Raw genomic sequence first — 16,427 nt, forward strand, 5'->3', positions numbered from 1 at the left:
TAGACTGGCAGATATTTCACTACTGTTTTTAAGAATTTGAGTAACCATGTACAAACTCCTACTTTGTCTTGTACTCAAAAAAAGTAGATGTTACTGATAGTTTTCCGTGTATGTAGATGTAAGGGTTTGTTTGTATACACATACATCAAATTGTAAATAAGGCAAAGGAAATGAAGAGAAACATTCTATCTTAAAAGCCTCAAAAGATCAGAGAAACTGAAAAGGTAACAAGTGTCATAAGCAATTGATGGAAATCTGAACCCAAGTTTTAAATCATGGACATGTCTTAGGACAACATGCATACATAAACACACACATGCAAAATATATATATATATATATATATATATAAACTGATAAGAGTAGATATTAGACCTTGTTGTTAGGACTTTCTTGTCATTAGACAACATATGAGGGTTCGACAATTTCTTACCGAACAACCATACAGATGATTTGTTTGTAGTGATCAAATGTTTGTGTAGACATAAGCTCACTCCCTCCATCAGATCAACATTACCTGTACGGGTGCAACTGAGCGTCACATATCAGATGTCAAAATGATCGCAGAGCAACGTGTAATGAAGTACTTTGCTCACTCTCTCTCTCCATATATATATATATATATATATATATATTATTCGCCATCATCTTTTAATGTCCAGGTTCCTTGTTGGCATGGGATGAACAGTTTGAAGTGACACAATGAGTCCAAGGACTGCATTGAGCTCCAGTATCTACTTTTTCCTTTCTGAATGCCACTGCTGTAATCACATTGCTGTAAATTTGTCATTCACATGACATAGCAACTGTGTAAGGAATACATGCACAATCACTCACATATGTCGTAACAGGGTTTATTCTATACAATGCCCAAGTGCCTATAACTCATCAAGAAAGGGTAAAACAGGTGACAAAGCAGTAGTAAGGCAAGAAAGAACATAATATCAATAACCAAAACTACATGCAGAGTACAAATGATAAAGCATGGCAAAATTCATAGTGAAAGAGCCATAGAGAAGGAATCGTGTGTTGACAGATTGCAGAAAGCATGGAATTTCTGAAGGATAGTGTCCTGATAGTCGATGACTGACGTGTGTAATTTATTCCATGCTTAACTGCTGGTTAAATGGTTGATGATAGAATTATTTTGTATATTTTAAGCACCAGAAGATACAATGTTGATTTTTATTCTTATTCTCTATTTCCTCTCTCTATCCACATTTAATTTAAAATATAAAAGTGTATAATCTTTTAGTTTGGGAGTGGCAGTGTTCAATGATTATATTGATTTCAAATCTTGGCATAATGCCAACAATTTCAAGGGAGGGGGTAAGTCAATTACATCAACCCCAGTACTCAACTGGTACTTATTTAATCGACCCTGAAAGGATGAGAGGCAAAGTTGACCTGAATGGAATTTGAACTCAGAACACGAAGACTGACATAATGTCACTAAGCATTTTGCCTAGCTTGCTAATGATTCTGCTGGCTTGCCACCTTGTTCAGTGAATACATTGACATAAAATGTTTGTACACTTGTGCACATATGTTTTAAACTCAAAATAGAGGTCAGCTGTTGTTGATGGACTTTTTCAGACCCTCTTCACATTTTCCTTTTTTTTTCTTTTTTTTTTACCCTAGTTTAATTTTGACTTGTGGTTAAAATTCATCATTGCTGTAAAGCACAAACAAAATACCCAGCCTTTATTCATGTAAGATTTATCAACTGGAAAAGTTCAGATTTTTTTTTTCTTATCATTCAAATAGGATGGGTGTTTCTGATTACAATAATTCTGTCTTCTCAATTACATCACTAATTTCACTTCTTGTTGAGAGGGTGTTCTCTAATTCATGCATGCTTGTGCATGGACCACTCCTTGAATTTCAGGTTTGTAAAAGACTAGCAGTGATGGATTGCACTTTCTTTGCTTCATTAATTTCTTGTTCAGTTTGTTTTTTCCTGTTCTATACTCTAGGTCAATAATTCTGCATCAATAATTTATGGATCTAATTGTGAGAGAGCTAAGAGATGTTCATGATGATTTTGAAGAAAAAAAGAAAACCATGCCATCTCTAATATTTTTACCTTAAATTTCTTGTTTGTGAATTTTGCTACAATTACAAGATGATTGATTTTTGCCAGATCCTTTTTGGCATTAACATCGTTAGTGGACAGTCTTTAAGCAAGTTTATGTGTCACTCAAGAATTTTCTCCATTTATATTATGTATAAAACTATATTCTTTTCCACAGTACATCTTTAAACCACCTCGTACACATCAATCAAAGTTCTTCCATCACCAGCTGTTCTTGTAACTCATCAGCATGTACATGTTTGAATGCAACACTGTAATCTTTCAGTGTTTCAGAATTTCCATGTAATAAATCAGCATAATTTTCCCCACGCTATGTAGTTCTAAATTACCACAAAGCTTCTATGAATTCTTTCCTCCAAACTTAAAGTCCACTGGGAGAAAGAAAAAAAAACACAACTCAGAGCAGTATCTTCCTTGCCAAAATAAAATCATTCTTTAACATTCAAATTATCTTTTAGTAAAAACATATTTTGGTAATATATGTGTGGTTAGGAAAAAATAGAAACTTAACAAATTGCCAAAAATTTCACATTTTGACCAAAAATCTGCCATTATGGATTCCAAACATTGATCATTTACAAATTTATTCCTCCTGCAGTGATACAAAAATGCCATCAGTTCAATTAGATTCCATTTTGAATGCTTTGCAGTGGGTTTATGACAGTAGAAATACACAAGATCTTACTTTTGGTAAATATGGGAATCAGCATGAACTCCCCCACCACTCAGGCAGTTTTTGAACCACCTGCTTCTATATTTCATCTAAAAATTCCAAATCTCCCTCAAATCATACCCTCCAACTCTTGAGAAAAGGAAAAAGCACATTAGATAGTGTAGTCCTGCATCATCATCATCATCATCATTTAACGTCTGTTTTCCATGCTGGTATGGGTTAGATGGTTTTGACCTGAGCTGGTAATAAGCTAGAGAGCTGCACAAGGCTCCAGTCATCTGTTTTGGCTTGGTTCCTATGGCTGGATACCCTTCCTAATGCCAACCACAGTGTACTAGATGCCTCTTATGTGCCACCAGCACAGGTGCCTTTTATGTGTCAATCAGCATGGGTGTCCTTTACATGTCACTGGCACGGTTGCCTTTTACCCTAAAAAAAAGTAATGGTCATGGTTGGAATGTCTTTGATCATGCGTGTGTGTTTGTCCCTTTCCCCCACTATCTGACAACTGGTATTGTTTTGTTTATGTCCCCATAGCTTAGCAATTCAGCAAAAAGACACCAATAGAATCAGCACCAGACTTGAAAAACAGAATAAGATACTAGAGTTGATTTCTTTGACTAAAAGTAAACTCTTCAAAGCAGTGCTCCAGCATGACTGCAGTCCAATGACTGGAACAAGTAAAAGAAGCTATGTGTACAGAAATAACATGTAGTCATATATATATATGTACACAACTGTATATATATAATCTACATATACACACAATGGGTGGTGCATACATTTTCTATTCATCTGTATATTATATATACGATGATGCCACAGAAGACATATGGTTCAGTGGTTAGAGCATCGGGCTCCCAATCATGAGGTAGTGAGTTCGATTCCCCGACCAGGCTGTGTGTTGTGTTCTTAAGCAAGACACTTTATTTCAAATTGCTCCAGTTCACTCAGCTGTAGAAATGAGTTGCAACATCACTGGTGCCAAGCTGTATCAAGCTTTACTTTTCCTTTGGATGACATTGGAGAGGAGAGGATGGTATGCATGGGTAACTGCTGGTCTTCCATAAACAACAGACTTATGCCTCAAAGGGTAACTTTCTAAGTGAAATCCCATGGTCATGCATAACTGAAGGGGGTCTTTACTCTTTTATTTCACAGATGCGCATACCCTTAATGTAATGACACAAAATGCAACAAGGTCGACCATCTTGAATGATTGGTATAGTCCATCTGACCGGAAAAGCTAGGAGTAAAGCCCAGGACCTCGCAAATGTGAAGAAATCTACTTAACCACCTAGTAATGCCTGCACATGGCAATGTGGTAAGAAGTTTGCTTCCCAACAACATGGTTCCAGGTTCAGTCCCACTGCATGGTACTTTGGGCAAGTGTTTTCTGCTATAGCCTTGGGCCAACCAAAGCCTTGAGTGGATTTGATTGGTGGAAACTGAAAGAAATCCATCATGTCTGTGTGTGGTTTTTTGGGTTTTTTTGTCTGTACTTGTCCCCTACAACTGCTTGACAACCGGTGTTGGTGTGTTTACAATACTGTAACTTAGTCGTTCAGCAAAAAGCGACTGATAGAATAAGTACTAAGCTTTAAAAAAGTACTGGGGTTGATTCATTTGACTAAAAGTTCTTCAAGGCAGTGCCCCAGCATGGCCACTGTCTAATGACTGATACATGTAAAAGATTTTAAAAAATGACAAAAGATATACACACACACACACACACACACACACACACATATGGTGTACTGGATAACACAAAGCAAGTGTAGTATAGATATCCACAGAGTAGTGCTCAGATAAATGAGAACTTAAAAATCCAACTCCTTCACCCAGGATGGCTGCTTCCAGTGTATATAGTTGGCTAGAATTTGAGAAGATTCCTTGCTTATATGTATATGAATATGTATATATGTGTGTGCTAATGAATACAGATACTGAACATGCTACAAGCCTTCACAAGGGCATATGTATACAAGCACACACACACAGAATTATTTCATTGACCTCTTGTTATTCTGGGCTCAACAGCTTGATGGAAGTTTTTTCATATCCAAAGTTCATGGAGGAGTGCAGCACTCCTTCAAGTGGTTATGTAAACTGATCCTTAATGCTGCAGTTATGTAAACTGATCCTTAATGCTGCAGTTATGTAAACTGATCCTTCTTGCCTGCATTTAGTAGCTTAAAAGTGACAGTCAGTCACAACAATATAAGTACCAGTCAAATAACGAAGTTGATTCCATACTCTCTGTCTCTTCCCTCCCCCCCCCCCCCGAATCGGCTTCACTTTATTGTTTGGACATAAGGAGCCACTCACAGTTTCCTTTCCTTTATTACAACCACTTTCACTTTTAACAGTGGAAGTGATCACTGAGGGTCTGGCCGCGTGTAACACATGATGACATAATACATATCAATCATGGGCGAACTGTGTCCCACAGAACTTTCTGAACGGCATGCAAATGAAAAATGACCTTGAATATTTTTGGTAGAGGGGTCCATCTGATGATGAGCTATGTCTATGTGGCCCATTTCTTGAAAAAGGTTGCCTTTGCCTGATAAATATCATGGGCATGGCCAGGATTTCAATCAGTCATCATCATCATCATCATTTAATATTCGCTTTCCATGCTGGCATGGATTAGACAGTTTGACTGGAACTGGTAAGATGGAGAGCTACACCATGTTCCAGTCTGATTTGACACAGTTTCCATGGCTGGGTGCCCTTCTTAATGCCAACTGCTCCAAGAGTGTAATGGGTGCTTTTTATGTGCCGCTAGTACAGGTGCCATTTACATGACACTGGCAATGGCCATGACTACAATTTCACATGTGCCATTTACATGATACAGGCAATGGCTGCAACTATGATTTCACTTGGCTTGGCAAGTCTTCTCAAGCACAGCCTATTACCAAAGGTCTTGGTCACTTGTCATCACCTCTGTGAAAATGAACATTGGAAGACCATGCTTCACCACTCCGTCCCTCACCTCCTTGAGGCCCAACATTCAAAAATCATGCTACTGGCAGTGGTTACAATTACAATTTCACAGGTGCCATTTACATGACACTGGCAACAGGCATAAATTCTATTTCACTTGGCTTGACAAGTCTTGAGTCCTTTAACATCCTAAATTATATGTATATACTTATGTGTGATTGAGAAGCTTGCTGAGGTTAATAATCATGCCAAATCAGATTGGAGCCTGGTGTAACCATCTGGTTCACCAGTCCCAATAAATAAATCGTCCAACCCATGCTAGCATGGAAAGCGGACGTTAAACGATGATGATGATGATGATGATATTGAGCTGTGCATTCTTCAAGAAATGACTTAGCTTTCACACACAACTGTCCAGCATGTATGTTCAATCGATTGGTGTGCAATCAAGTGGCTACACAGTTTTCTGAAGTTAGTTTTGCTAATGGTTAGGTCATTTGCATCATCAAAATCCCTGTAGGTTTGATGCCTCCTCATTTTTGAGTACTGTGTCCATAGCCATCATATACACTAGTGAAACCATTATGATGTTGCCCAAGATGCATATTTAACCCTTTAGCATTCAGATTATTCTGTCAAATGTGTATATAAATAATCGAGTATAACCAGCCAAAATTGCAAAGATAATCTGGAACTCGACTGAGGAAAGAAAACACTGACTGACCCGTCCTTGTTTTCTTTGTATTGTCTATCTGAATGTTTTGCGTTCTTGTCCCATTTTGTATCATTTATATATATAGCGGCATACGTACACTTTGGTCTAAATATATATATATAATGTTGTATTTGGGGATGGTCGTGTTGCCAGTTTAGCCAATATATATATAGAGAGAGAGAGAAAGAGAGAAAAAAATTAAGGTACTCAGAAACCTGGATGTTTGTACCCAATTTTCTTCTTTTCTCTTTCCCATCGACACACACACGCACACACACAGACACACACACACCAACACAAAAAAACACACACTCACACACACACACACACTCTCTCTCTCTCACTTTTCCTCACCCTCTCTTACTATCCTATATATCTCACTCTCCACCCCACACACTCAATAAAACTATATAAAGAGACCCGCTAGAAAGTTTTCTCAAAACAATTTGAAAAACCTACACGACTAGGTAAAAAGCGCTTCATTTAATATGTGACATTAATAAAAATCTGTAAATGTACAAACATCCAGGTTTCTGAGTACCTTAATTAATTTTTTTCTATATAATTTCTGTACATCACCTCCAAACCTTCAAATAAATAAATATATATATATATATATATATATATATATATATATATATATATATATATATATATGGGGTGGTCCAACCCATCCCAGCTTGGAAGACAGATGTTAAATGATGATGATATATATGCCTACCTCTGTAGTTCTGGTGCACCCAATAGATACATGAAGTAGTTGATGTTATGAAGTGCATCTAGCCATTTGAGACTGTCAAAACTGATTTGGACTGAGACAGCACATCCAACTCTAATATCAACATGGAAAAATAAACATAATATGGTAATGATGGGTGGTTGTGTGATTGAACATGAAAATGAACACACATAACTCTATCATCTGTGACTGAGAGACTTGCGATCAAAGACATCCCACCCATCATCATCATCATCATCATCATCATCATCATCGTTTAACGTCCGCTTTCCATGCTAGCATGGGTTGGACGATTTGACTGAGGACTGGTGAAACCGGATGGCAACACCAGGCTCCAATCTAATTTGGCAGAGTTTCTACAGCTGGATGCCCTTCCTAACGCCAACCACTCAGAGAGTGTAGTGGCCATCCAATCCTCTCAAGCACCGTGCCCCTCCTTTTTTTAAATAGATCAGTGTATTTTGAGGGAGAATTTCGCTGTCATTTCATTTGAGTGACCACATAGAAGCTCCATGGTTGATTAGAAATATGTTACATGTTGATTACATACATGTGCAGGTGCACTTGTATGTGCACATGCACACACCATCTTGTACATCTACATTTGTGATCTAAAGTAGCATTTCTTTCCATTCACTCTATCTACCCTTCTATATGTCACATTTTTTTTTACAGTCCCTCTCTCCCTCTGTATAAATTGTATGTGTGTGTGATTTTACATAAATTATCGTTAAATGAAAATTTAGGCGAAAAATCTAATTCTGAAGAAAGTCAAAGTTTCATTTGTTTTGTTTTTTCTGTTTTTTATTATTATTATTATTATTATTATTATTATTATTATTATTATAACAGCACTATCAATTTATGCAGCTTTATAGAATATATCTGCTTTTGTTTTGGTGTGTGTGTATGTGTGTGTATAAAATTACAGGTAAAAACTCAATTAAAATCAATTTATAAAAAATTAAAATTAAATTGAGCTTTATAGATAAAATATACATAAAATATATAGTTTTAGGGAAAATAACCAAGTTTCAAGAACTCATCGATAAAAATCCACTATCACATATAGAAAAATTAACAATTAAAAGCACAATAAATGAGTATAATATAAAGCAAAGTAAACATCATAAGATAAATATAATATAATACTCATTTATTGTGCTTTTAATTGTTAATTTTTCTATATGTGATAGTGGATTTTCATCGATGAGTTCTTGAAACTTGGTTATTTTCCCTAAAACTATATATATATATATATATATATATATATATATATATATATATATATGCGCGTGTGTGTGTGTACATGGATGGATGGATGGATGGATAGATAGATAGATAGATAGATTATTTCTATCTTTATCTAGTTATGCAAACTACTCTTCAGTAATTGTCTTTTTATCTAATTATTTACTCATCTATTTCTCAGTGTTTCATAACCCTCAGGCTATGTTATGTATCTCTGATATGGTATCTGTATCTACCCTATTTATCTATCAGTCTAACTAGGTTTATTCCAAATTAACAAGAGAGCCTCTTCTGTGGCCGTTCGACTTGCTTGACAGCATACATTGATTGAATAGTGTAATCCTGGATATATTGCTATGTCTGAATAGACGTGTTGGTCACGCTTGGAAAGTCTAATCATAGGTTTGTTCCACCAGTGTTAACCTGTGACTAACCAACTACTACATCGCTCCTCTTATATCCCCTACCCATATACATACACACACACACGCACATGCCATCTGTCTATCTTGCTAGCTAGCTAGCTACAGCCCTGCCTAAACGGTTCCATAGTTGTCCCTTTAAATCATTCGTTCCTTTGCCTCTTCACAAGCAATCTGTTACTCTGTTATTCGCCATCGATCTTCATCCTACGACCTTGTTTTATCAGCTTTGGGACCTTTGTTGCTTTGGAGATGAGGAAGTTGGAGTGGGAAGGTCGATTATTGCAATAAGGCCTGTTCACACTAGCTTTGCCTTCGATTCGGGTTTAATTTATTTTCTCTAATAGGGTTGTTTATAGTTTTGTTTACTGAATGTTGCACACACACTCTCTCCCCCCCCTCTCTCTCCCTCCTTCTCTCTCTTTCTTTCGTGTACGTGTTAACTAAATCATTATGTGTGTGTAGCTTTATACCCCCTGTTATCGATCGCCTAAATAGCATTGTTTGTGGCTAGTCTAGAACGTGGAGATAGAAAGCTCGTTTTATATAGTTTACCCCATATTTAATTCGATGCCGTGTGTTTGTCAGTGTTCAAAATCTAACAGAATCCGCATTAGCTGCCTCAGCACATCCACCATTGCCGCCATAGCTTGCGAAAATAAGGCTCCAGCTTTATTTAAAAGAAAAAAATATATATACAAGTTGACGAGAGCACGTGATTTTGACTTCAGCAATTTCAGTTTTCCCCTGACTATTTCTTTGCAACATACCAGAGGCATATGGTCTCTGATAGACACTCAAATATCAACCTTTAACGAGGGAGCCTGTACATAGCCGCTCGACCTCTAGAAATAGTAGTCAAATCCTCATCAAATCATGCTTAAAGGCTATTTAGGAAATGTTCTGGGTGCATTGCGCCTATAAAGAAGGATATTTATGATTGAAATAGCTTTGGGCAGGACTCATTAACAACATCGTATTACGTATAGGATAGGATGTTTATTAAAACCACTCCTGTTAAGACGGAGGACTTGTGCCTGTATATGAAATCTGAGTCAAGATGTGTCAATACGAAACATTCTGATATGATTTACTTAACAGCCGATATTACTCATCGTCATCATCATCATCATGTGACAATCCCTTTCTCCACAGAATTTAGAAGGATTGTCAAGGTGATTAGTGGTTATTGATGGAAAGGTGTAGCGGTATTCTATACCATCGTTGGCTGGAAATATAAATATGAAACTTTGATAATGTTGAATAATCTAACACACAATCACACACTCACACGATGTGCATATGGATAACATTGTGGAAATAACATCCCCAGAGTTTATGGGCACAGACATGGCTACACCGCAAGAACTTTGGTTCCCCAGCAGATGGCTCTAGGTTCGGTCCCAGTGGCACCTTGGACAAGTGTTCTACGATAGCTCCGAGCTGACTCAAATCCCTGTGAGAGGGTTTAGTAGGTAGAAACTGAAAGAAGCTCGTCATTTACGTGTGCGTGTGTGTGACTACCTCGTGACAGGCGATGCTGGTTTGTTTACGCCCCGCCCCCCCCCCCCAGACTTAGCGGTTCAACCAAAGTGACCTAAAGAATAGTACGTCTATTAAAAAACAAAATAAGGTCAGGGGTTGATTTGCTTTACTTGACCAGGGCTGGCCAACTTGAGGCCCGCGGGCCGCATGCGTCCCACAGACTTTTATCTTGCGGCCCGCTTGATACTTTCTTGAAATGGGTTTATTTACTCTTTTACTTGTTTCAGTCATTTGACTGCAGCTATGCTGGAGCACCACCTTCAAAAAAAAACATTTTAAAAATTTTATCAAAAATTAAAGATTTTACTAGACCCTTCGAGGCGATGCCCCAGCATGGCCACAGTCCAATGGCTGAAACAAGTGAAAGATAAATATATATTTAATTCTTGAAAGTGAAATAAGTTTTACAGACTTTTTTTAATTATTACAGTTTTATTTTATAACTAATTCTAAAACTGTCATAGCACACAGTTTGCCAAAAGAAATGAACAAAAAAGTTAAAATTATCAAAGAAAACAGAATAGAATATAAATTACATAAACATAGGTGCAGGAGTGGTTGTGTAGTAAGTAGCTTGCTTACCAACCACATGGTTCCGGGTTCAGTCCCACTGCGTAGCACTTTGGCAAGTGTCTTCTATTATAGCCTTGGGCCGACCAAAGCCTTGTGAGTGGATTTGTTAGACGGAAACCGAAGGAAGCCCATCGTATATATGTATATGTATTTGTGTGTCCTGGGGTCGATTTGCTCCAGGATGGCCATAGTCAAATGACTGAAACAAGTAAAAGAGTAAAAGTATACAAACCCTCACATATATAAACGACTAGACCAATGTAAACTGGCCTTCCCTCTGAAAATTGTTGAAATGGCCCAAAACAGTCACAGTATTACAACGAGACTGAAATGCTCAAACAACTAAGACAGTGACATGAAGAATTACCATTATTATACACTGGCTAATCATTGGATTTCAGCCATACTTGGGTACACTAGCTTGAAAGTACCATTTTCATAAGTCTGGTACTTATTCTATCAGTTTCTTTTTGGTGAACCTCTGAATTATGGGGGATGTAAACAAACCAACATCAGTTGTCAAGCAGTGAGACGCACATATCTCTCATACCTCCGGCCATTTGAGTCTAACGTGTCATCTATACAGCTAAATGCTTTATAGATGCAAAACCAATAATCATTCTCTGATCTGTCATAACAAACAACCTTCTGTGTGTGAGTGATATTGACATATGGTATTTCTGTCTGTCAAGCTCCCTCACAGGATATTGGTCTGTTCAGGGCTGTAGCAGAAGACAACCAAGATACCGTTGATTGGGACTGAACATGAAACCATGCAATGTGAACTTCTTAACCACATAACCATGCCTGATTATTAGTCAGAGCATTTCAGCCTTTATACTGTCCACTCTTCTTCAAATGCCTGCCATACTCAATAACATTCTAGGAATTTTATTAAATCTACAGAGTTGATGTTCTCATTTCATTGTACATACCATAGTTATTTTCATCTTAGCTATTTCCCTTTCTTATAATGCCATTTACTCATTCAGTTTGAATTAGATGGTATATACATATATATATATATATATATATATATATATATATATATATATATATATAAATGGTGGTGCCCCAGCATGGCGACAGCTCATGAGCTGAAACTAGATAAAATAAAATGAAAAATGAAATATTAGGCACGAGTGTGTCTGTATGATTAAGGCAACTGGGCTCTTGATTATAAGATTGTGGGTTTGACTCCCAATCCAGAAGTGCAGTGTATTCTTGAACAAGGCCTTTTACTTCTTGTCGCTTAGTTCATTCAGCTGAAAATGAATACCAGCTGCAACTGGGTGAGGTTTATCCCTGTTACAGACTGACATCCTGTCCAGATAGGAATTATGGTACTCCTTCAGTTGCTTATACACAATAGAAACCAAGATAAGCTCCAGCTTTATGATCTTGTAGGTTCATGACAGATTTAGTTTCTTTTCAGTTTCTAAACAGAGTAACCCAGGGATTAAATTCGATCCCTGGATAAGTCAGTCTGTATAAACTCTGGTTCAATATAATGATCTAGCAACATATAAGAATAACTAATACTATAATATCCCTGATATAGACAGTAGCATGAAAACTGTCTGTCCCTGTGAGCTTAATAAGGGGTTTAGTTTGAAATTTTAAGAACATTACCGAATATGGCATACCTGAAGAAGGATAGAAGGTATAGTGGCTGAAATATTATAAGTATAACAACCAAGATTAAGGCACAAATATTAATATATCACTAGTATTTACATGATTATAAAATGTATATGTATGTATAAAAATGTGTGCATGTATAATCAATTGAGGGTCAATATTTTAAAGCATGTTTGAGAATAACATCAGAATATTCACTGAGAGGCAGACTTAATAACTCAATACTGAAAGTAGAATCAATATGAATTGTGTGTGTGTGTGTGTGTGTATGAAAATCTCATATAACTTGCCAGTATGTATTATGCATTCAATGATTCTTTTAGGTGCTTGTGTTGATGTGAGCAGTCATAGATAGATGCCCCCCACCCACACCCACCTTGTCCCTCCTACCCTTGACCTAACACAACATTCAGGATAGAACAGATGAAGTGCAAAAGCACTGCACAAGCACTCGACTGTTATTCATTTCAGTTGAGTAAACTGGAACGCTGTGAAAATGAAGTGCTTTACTCAAGATAGAACACACTGCCTGGTTCTAGAATCAAACTTATGGCTCTGAGGATCATAAAGCCAACATATTAACTACTAGTCCATTGTGTGTGGCGTGGGGGTGGGGGAGTATGGTCTGATAGATATTTGTACACATGTACATTTCCCAAATAGCAATAAGTAATACTGGTATGAATCACACATACACAATCTTGTTCACATTAACATCTGTTTGTCTGTGCAAGTCTATTGACTAGTGATGCTGAAATCATTCTTGCCTCCAGTTAATTGATGGTGATAGGTGATGGTATGGCTGAAGAATGACTAAGCCCCTCTCTGTGCAGTGATTTCTCTATAATGTATATGAGATTCAGTTTCAATTTCCTGTTAAGACTTTACATTGTTTACTTCATGTCAAGATTGCCATTGTGAAAAGGTATTGAATTTCTCCACTTTTAATCTTTCAGTGCTAAAATTGGAGTTTAAAAATTACTGTGGTTGTTGTTGTTGTTGTTAAACAGTGACCTGGCAGAATCGGCCAGTACAGCAATGAATTCATTGTATTTACAACATTTTGTTATGTTCCGTTACATTTCTGAGGGATCTATTTCAAAACGGGGGCACCCACTGACGTCTATTCAGTTGAAAACAGTTAGCGCTGTAACGGTGTATATCGTATTAATCCCCTAACCCTAACCCTAAAACTAACCCTAACTCTAGAATCCGAACTCTAAAATTGTTACACACATAGATACGCACAGCGTAATTTATTATATAAACAATATATGCGTATAAATTACGATTAAACCGGATGAAATATGTCACAGGGAATAACATTTTTATGACCGCCCAGCAGTAAATTTATTGAGCTGAATAGACGTCAGTGATTGGTTGAAATTACAGAAATACGACAACTTTAACATGGAATAACTTGCGATGTACGTTTTCTTGTTAAGAAGACTAAGAGTAAAAGATGTTTTATATGACACATTCTACCAGTGTCCCAAGTTTCAAAGTGTTTCGTTAAGAAAATACTGGTGCCCCCGTTTTGAAATAGATCCTTTCTGAGTTCTTTGAAGCCCACAAAATGAGCTTTGCCTTGTATTCTTCCATGGGCAATAAAATAAAATACCAGTCAAACACTGGTGTTAAAACCAGTAACAATTCTCTTTCCCAAAATTTTGTCACCGTATGCCTAGATTAGAAATTTTCAGTATTACTATTATTCAACAGAGGACATCAAGTATAGCAAAAGACTGATAGCAGCAACTGGTTGTGTGAATGACAAATTACTTGGTTTGAATAGTCTGCCTTATGAGTTTTACGGATACTTGCCAGTTTTTGTTCAGTTTAGACTGATGTTTCCTGCAACATATAACAAACTTGGAACATTTGTGCGAGCTGGAGAGTGGCACTGCTGCTGAGTAAAAACTTGAATATTGGAGATATTATCCAATAACTTCTGATCCATAATTCTGCTGACTGCAGAGTTTAAAAAATTTTTGACCAGATGCTTGCAAAGAGGTTTGTGCTTGTTGTTGACAGCATAATATTAAAAACTATTCCATTTCCTTTCATTAAAAATGGCGGATATTTCATGCTTATCATCATCATCATCATCATTTAACGTCTATTTTCCATGTTAGCATGGATTAGATGGTTTGACTGGAGGTAATAAGCTGAGGGCTGCACCGGGCTCCAGTCATCTGTTTTGGGTTGGTTACTACTGCTGGGTGTTTTTAATGCATTACTGGCATGGGTGCCTTTTGCATGTCACTGACACAGGTGTTTTTTACATGGCACCAGCATGAGTGCCCTTTACATGGCACCAGCACAAGTGCTTGTTATGTGTCACCAGCATGTGTACTTTTTAGGTGTCACTGGCAAGGGTGCCTTTTACATATCACTAGCTCGGGTGCCTTATATACAAAAATATAAGATCAAAAATTGTCATCATCATCATTTAGCATCTGCTTCCTATGCTGGCATGGGTTAGACAGTTTGACTGAAGCTGGTGAGCTGGAGAGCTGCAGCAGATTTCAATCTAATTTGGCATGGTTTCTACAGCTGGATGCCCTTCCTAGCACCAACCACTCCATGAGTGTAATGGGTGCTTTTTATGTGCCACTTGCACAGGTGCCATTTCATGACACTGGCATCAGCCACAACTACGATTTCACTTGGCCTGATGAGTCTTCTCAAGCACAGCATATCACCAAGGTTTCAGTCACTTGTCATTGCCTCCATGAGGCCCAACGTTCAACAGTTGCTTTTTATGTGTCACCAGCACAGGTGCCTGTTACATGATACTGGCATCTATGGTTTCACTCGGCTTGACAAATCTTCTCAAGCACAGAATATCACCAGAGGTCTTGGTCACTTGTCATTGCCTCCATGAGGCCCAACGTTTGAAGATCATGCTTCACCACCTCAACCTCATCCCATGTCTTCCTGGGTCTACCTCTTCCACACGTTCTCACCACAGTTAGAGATGGGCACTTTTTTACACAGTTGTTCTCATCTATACGCATCACATGACCATATCAGCACAGTCGTCTTTCTTGCACACCACATCCGATGCCTCTTGTGCCCAACTTTTCTCTCAAGATGCTTACATTCTGTCCTTCATGCACATTGACATTGCATATCCAGCGAAGCATACTAGTTTCATTTTTTTCAAACCTATGCATGTCCTCGGCAGCCACAGCCCATGTTTCACTGCCGTGTAGCATGGCTGTTTGCACGCAGTCATCATACAATCTGCCTTTCACTCTGAGGGAGAGGCCCTTTGTTATCAGCAGAAATAGGAACTCTCTGAACTTTGCCCAGCCTATTCTTATTCTAGCACCCATGCATCATACAATCTGCCGTTCATTCTGAAAGAGGGGCCCTTTGTTATCAGCAGAAGTAGAAGTTCTCTGAACTTTGCCCAGCCTATTCTTATTCTAGCACCCATGCTCTCGGAGCTACTGACTCGGTTCTGTACATCTTTAGTGTTTATTGTACCTGTGCACCTTCCATACACAAAATCTGTTTTCCCTGTTTTTAAAAATGAAAATATAAAAAGCATACTGAGTGGTAGATTGACAAAATTGCATCAGGCGAAGTAACTTGTGATATTTGGTTACATTGATTTCTCTTCTGAATTTAAATTCTCTCTAGACTAACTTAGTTGATCATTCTTCCAAGTTTGATTAAAATAAGTACCAATCTACAAGTACTGGGCTGATATGATAGACTAAAATGATTTCAACAAACTGCACTAGCATGGCTACAGTTCTATGCCTGAAACCAATAAAAAAAAACTAGTTTAAAACTTACTAGAAAGAAATC

The 16,427-nt window shown here is 37.6% G+C and overlaps 1 protein-coding gene across 5 annotated transcripts in view; it reads left to right on the forward strand.

The window, feature by feature from the left end:
• Positions 1–16,427, forward strand: part of LOC106873711 (dual specificity mitogen-activated protein kinase kinase 4) — a 94,947-nt gene that overhangs the window by 34,479 nt on the left and 44,041 nt on the right. The gene's annotated exons all lie outside the window — the stretch shown is intronic.

The sequence above is a fragment of the Octopus bimaculoides genome, chromosome 3, assembly GCF_046866305.1.
Source record: "Octopus bimaculoides isolate indiv1 chromosome 3, ASM4686630v1, whole genome shotgun sequence".
Taxonomy (NCBI): Eukaryota; Metazoa; Mollusca; class Cephalopoda; order Octopoda; family Octopodidae; genus Octopus; species Octopus bimaculoides.